The sequence below is a fragment of the Triticum aestivum genome, chromosome 6A (genome assembly GCF_018294505.1).
Source record: "Triticum aestivum cultivar Chinese Spring chromosome 6A, IWGSC CS RefSeq v2.1, whole genome shotgun sequence".
NCBI lineage: Eukaryota > Viridiplantae > Streptophyta > Magnoliopsida > Poales > Poaceae > Triticum > Triticum aestivum.
The window spans coordinates 370,538,551-370,544,443 of NC_057809.1; positions in this window are offsets into that span (position 1 = coordinate 370,538,551).

Sequence of the window (5,893 nt, forward strand, 5' to 3'; positions counted from 1 at the left end):
GGTTCTCACTCTTTCATTTCGAAAAGTTTTGCTTTGCAAAATAATTTTTCGATGCTTCCTTTGGAGAAATCCATAATCATCAAGTCCCCTGAGATTCAGCAAGTTACTCAGAATTACTGTCAGAATGTGGTCATTGAGTTTGAAAGTTTGGAGTTTCACGCAAATCTTATTGTATTGGAAAATAAAGGACTGGATGTCATCCTAGGGATGGATTGGCTAACCACCAACAAGGGGTTTATCGACTGTTTCAACAGGACCGTAATTCTCACACACCACCAAGGGAAGACAATAAGAGTATCAGCCAACGAAGGAAAAATACCCCAGCAACCGAGATTAAATAAGGTGGATGTTTCTGAGCTAAACAAGGTTCCAGTAGTGTGTGAATTTCCAGATGTATTCCCTGAAGAGCTACCAGGCATGCCACCAGACCGAGAGATAGAATTCAGCATTGAGCTCGCACCAGGAACCACCCCCATATACAAGAAACCGTACCGAATGGCACCATCCGAATTAGTTGAGTTGAAGAAACAAATAATGGAATTGCTAGACAAAGCATACATTCGAGCCAGCTCCTCACCTTGGGGATCACCAATTTTATTTGCCAAAAAGAAGGATGGAACGCTGAGATTGTGTATTGACTATCGAGCACTTAACATGGTCACAGTCAAAAACAAATACCCGATGCCAAGGATAAACGATTTGTTTGATCAACTCGCTCAGGCCAAGGTATTCTCAAAAATTGACTTAAGGTCAGGATACCATCAATTGAAGGTATGAACGGAAGATATCCCCAAAACAGCCTTCTCCTCCAGATATGGACTGTACGAGTTCACAGTGATGCCATTTGGATTAACTAACGCCCCAGCATATTTTTTTCACCTCATGAACAAAGTATTTATGAAGTTTATGGACAAGTTTGTCGTGGTATTCATCGACGATATTCTTGTATACTCCAAGACACCAGGAGAGCACGCAGAACATCTCAGGATTGTGCTAGGAGAGCTCAGAAAACACCAATTGTATGCCAAGTTCAGCAAGTTTGAATTTTGGCTAAGACAAGTAGGCTTTCTAGGCCACGTACTGACCCAAGACGGTATCGCAGTGGACCCAGAGAAAGTCAAGGCCATACTTGGCTGGAAGTCACCAGCCAGCGTAACAGACATACGGAGTTTCTTGGGAATGGCAGGATATTACCGCAGATTTATTGAAGGATTCTCCACCATAGCCAAGCCTATGATGCAGTTACTCAAGAAAGATAAGAAGTTTGAATGGACAGAAGCCTGTGAGAAAAGTTTCCAAGAACTAAAGTGGAAATTAACGACAACACCGGTATTAATTGTACCCGACATACACAAGAATTTTGAAGTATATTGTGACGCGTCCAGAAAGGGTCTCGGATGCGTGTTGATGCAGGAAGGCAAGGTTGTCGCCTATGCTTCAAGGCAACTTCGCAAGCATGAGGAAAATTATCCCGCTCATGACTTAGAAATGGCAGCAGTTATTCATGCACTCAAGGAATGGAGGCATTTCTTACTTGGGAATCGATGTGAAATATATACTGATCACAAAAGTCTCAAATATATTTTCACGCAGCCAGAACTAAATTTACGGCAACGACGCTGGTTGGAATTGGTAAAGGATTATGATGTTGGTATCCATTACCATCCAGGAAAAGCAAATGTAGTGGCCGATGCTCTTAGTCGGAACCCCAGCTCCGACGAAAACAATCTGCACAGCTTGAGGCCCGAATTCCAACAAGAATCTACCAAGCTCAACTTGATAATGGTAGTAGAAGGCACCATATCAAACTTGGAAATACAACCCGACCTCGTGGGGAAAATTAAAGGAGCTCAGCCCGGTCACACCAGCATCGAAGGCATCAAAAGAAAGTTGAGTATGGGCAAGGCCTCGGAATTCGTCATAGACAATGAAGGAATATTATGGTACGGAGAAAGGCTCTGCGTGCCAAACATAGAAGACCTTAAACAGCAAATTTTAGCTGAAGCCCACACCGCCCCGTACTCGATCCACCCTGGAGGAACCAAAATGTATAAAGATATTCAGGAAAGATTTTGGTGGCACGGTATGAAGAGGGACATAGCCACCTTCATTGCATGTTGCGACTCATGTCAACGCATAAAAGCTGAGCATCAGAGACCAGCCGGACTACTGCAACCGAACAAAATACCTGAGTGGAAATGGGATGAAATAGGGATGGATTTCATTGTCGGACTACCTCGTTCACGACACGGGAATGATGCCATATGGGTCATCACTGACAGGTTAACCAAAGTGGCACACTTTATTCCAATAAAGACGACCCACACCACTCAGAGGCTTGCCAGGATTTATCTTTCCCGCATAGTTTGTCTGCACGGTGTCCCGAAGACTATAATATCCGACAGAGGCACTCAGTTCGTCTCAAGATTTTGGGAGCATTTACAACAGGCTCTGGGAACCCAACTAGCCTTCAGTACCTTATACCACCCACAGACTGATGGACAAACAGAACACGTAAACCAGGTTTTAGAAGACATGCTGAGAGCATGTGTCCTCACATATGGAACCAGTTGGGAAGAAAGCCTACCATACGCCGAGTTCGCGTACAACAATAGCTACCAGGCCAGCCTACAAATGGCACCATTTGAGGCTTTATACGGACAAAGATGTCGTACCCCATTAAATTGGTCAGAGACCGGAGACAGCCGCATCTTCGGACCAGACATGCTCAGAGAAGCCGAGGAAAAGGTCAAGCTAATCAGAGACCGACTTAAGACCGCTCAAAGTCGACAGAAGAGTTATTATGATCAGAAACATCGTAGGGTCAGCTTCGAACCCGGTGAGTTCGTATACCTGAGAGTATCCCTATGAGAGGATTGCAACGATTCAAGATTAAAGGGAAGCTAGCACCAAGATTCATTGGACCATTCTGTATAAGGGCACGAAGAGGCACGGTAGCCTACCAGCTAGACTTACCCGAGGAATTATCCGATGTCCACGACGTGTTCCATGTCTCGCAATTGAGGAAGTGCGTAACCAACCCAGAGAAACAAGTATCCCATGAAAACATTCACGTGCAGCCAGACCTCACTTATCGGGAACGTCCCGTAAGAATATTAGAGGAGTCTGAAAGGAGGACCCGACAGAAGACCATCAAGTTTTTCAAAGTCCAGTGGAGCAATCACACCGACAGTGAAGCAACTTGGGAAAGAGAGGATTTTCTTTAGACAGAGCATCCACACTTATTTAAGGATCAGCTGAAATCTCGGGGACGAGATTTTTCCTAAGGGGGTAGGTGTTGTGACACTCCAAAATTTTAATTTGGTTTTCATCAAAAACTTTGTTGGATTTTAAAAGAGGGCATTTAAAATTTCTTTTCCAGAAATCCTTCCTCTTAAAAACTTCCTTTCCTTTGGCAAGGATTTTCTTTTCCCTTTCAAATTTGGTGTTGAATTTTTGGAAGATTTTCCTTCTGGTTGTTACTCTCTCAAACTTATTTATTTTCATTTAAAAAAAAGAAACCCTAGGAGTTTTGGGACTTCTTTCTTTTTGAAACCACCCATGGTTTTACCATGTCTCCTATAGTAAATCTTCTCAAAACCCCTCCCTCCACCTTTGAGCAATTTAAATCCTCTGTCTCAACAAGTCCAAACAAGTTTTGGATTTTATTTCAATTATTTTATCTCCCAAAACATTTCTGCCAATTATTTTGAGCCTAAGTGATTTTCAAAGCAAGTACCACTTTGCCTTTGAGTTTTTATCCCAAACCAACTTCCCTGGATTGTCTTTAGTACCCACAACCTAGAACCATCTTGATCCACTCTTCTTCTTTTCAAATATTTAAAATTTCACTCACTGCAAGTTTGGACCAGATTTGACAAATTTGATGAAATTCATGTCTACACTCCTCCAAAAATTCCACCAAAAATCATGCAGCCTACTAGAGCAATGAGAAGCCACTCCACCAAATTTCAGCTCAAGGAAAAATCCCTAGATGCCAAAAGCATTCCGTCGAACACCTGAGCTGCACTGTTCTTTGCATTTTCAGTAAAGTTCAGTAAAATTCAGTTTTACAGTGTCGTTTTCTTCAGAGTTCAGTCACAAGCTCACAGTGCGCTTGGCTCGATGGTCGCAGCCCCTCCCTCTTGTCCGGAGCTTCACACGCGTGCGTGGAGCCTTCCTGGCGTCGGTGGCGCGCTGGCCCGCCCTCGCCGGCGTCTTCTGTGGCATCGGGACCTCCCGTGGCGGCCGACAGAAGGCACACCACGGCAGAACGCCGCTCAGCGCCGCCCAAAGCCCCCTGGCTCTCCGCGTGGCCTCATGCATGCCAGCGCACGCCCGTGGCACCATCACCGTGGCCCGGCAAGCACGGAACGTGCTCCCTGCCGCCGACGGGCTGCGCCACCCCCGTTCCGTCGAGCTCGACCCAAACACCCAAACCCCGACCAGTTTAGCACCTAAACGGACCCATTGAACCCCCACGACGGCGCTCGACCCCTAATCCTCCCCGACCAATGCCCTGCGCCGCCGTAAGCTTCGCCAGAGAACCCCGTTCTCGGCCACCGCCTCGAATATCCTATAAAAAGGAACCCGAGCTCGCCCTCGAGCACGCACCTTCACTGCACCTCCCCAGGACCCTGCCAAGCCACCAGGAGGACCTCGAGGAGGTCTCCTTCCCCAACTCCGGCCGCCTTGCTCCGCCTCGGCCTCCATCTTGATTCACTCCGGTGAGGCCATCTCCGGCGCCCAAACCTCGTCCGTAGCCCTCTCTCACACCCAGTACTCTAACCCCCTCATCAATTTGGCCTTTGCAGTCGTCTCCGACGAGCTCCATCCACGCCCGAACCACCGTCCGCCGGAGTTGAGACCGCCGTCGACGTGGTGCTCCCCGGCGACCAACACCACCAACCACCGTTGCGAAAGGACACTGTGAGCACGTTGGTAACCTCCGATCCCCTTACCTCGCCGTGGATCACTGCCGGCGACCACCGCAACCCTCGGGCGCCGACGAGCCTCGTCCCTCCCATTTGAAAGTTTAAACATGACAAGTGGGACCCGCTATCAGCCTCTCTGTCCTTTCTAAACGAAGCGTTTTCTGAAAACGCCTTCTGCCAAATGCGCTTTCCCTTTGGGCTGGCGTAGTTTCTGACGAAGCGTTTTCTGTTTTTATAAACTAGCCCCTGGAAACTTTCTGTTTCATTACAGATGAGTCCCTAGATTAACAGAAAGGTATTTTTGATTGATTCTTTTTCTGTTATCTTTAAAATTTTGTCTAGTTTTTTATCAGATTTATTTGAAAAATATTTGGAATACTTTTTGCGCACCCCTTGGTATTTACGATATCGCATATATTTTCTTTATACCGTAGATACCGAAGGAGGTGACGGAGCCGCGAACTTCACCGAGCTAGGCTCTGACTACTCTGAACCAGGCAAGCATGTTTGAACTTTTGATATGATGAGTGTCTTGGCATGTTTTGCATTTAGTTAGTTTCATGGCATGTTGATGAGCATACCGATGAACGTTATTTTATGCAATGTTGAGGTAAATGAATTCGATGATCCATAAGTGGATGGATGTGAGTATGAATGGCGATGTGTTGGCATGAGGATGGGTAAGATGGCAGTGTCGTAGCATGCCAGTCTTATGCCAGACTATATGACTTCAGTGTCAAACCGTATCGGTCCAGTTCCTCTCATTTCCTTCCCTGTACTACCACATGTTTTCCGCAAGGAATATGGTTTAGTAAGTTGCAAACCGCTTTCCTGGTACACACCAAAAGGAGAGGCCGGGATGATGGTTCCATGGCCCTGGATTAAAGCTAGTCATTCGGTCAGGGGGCATGGGTGTTTCCGGTTGGGACCGAGAGGGGGGCACCCCTTAGAGCGCGCGT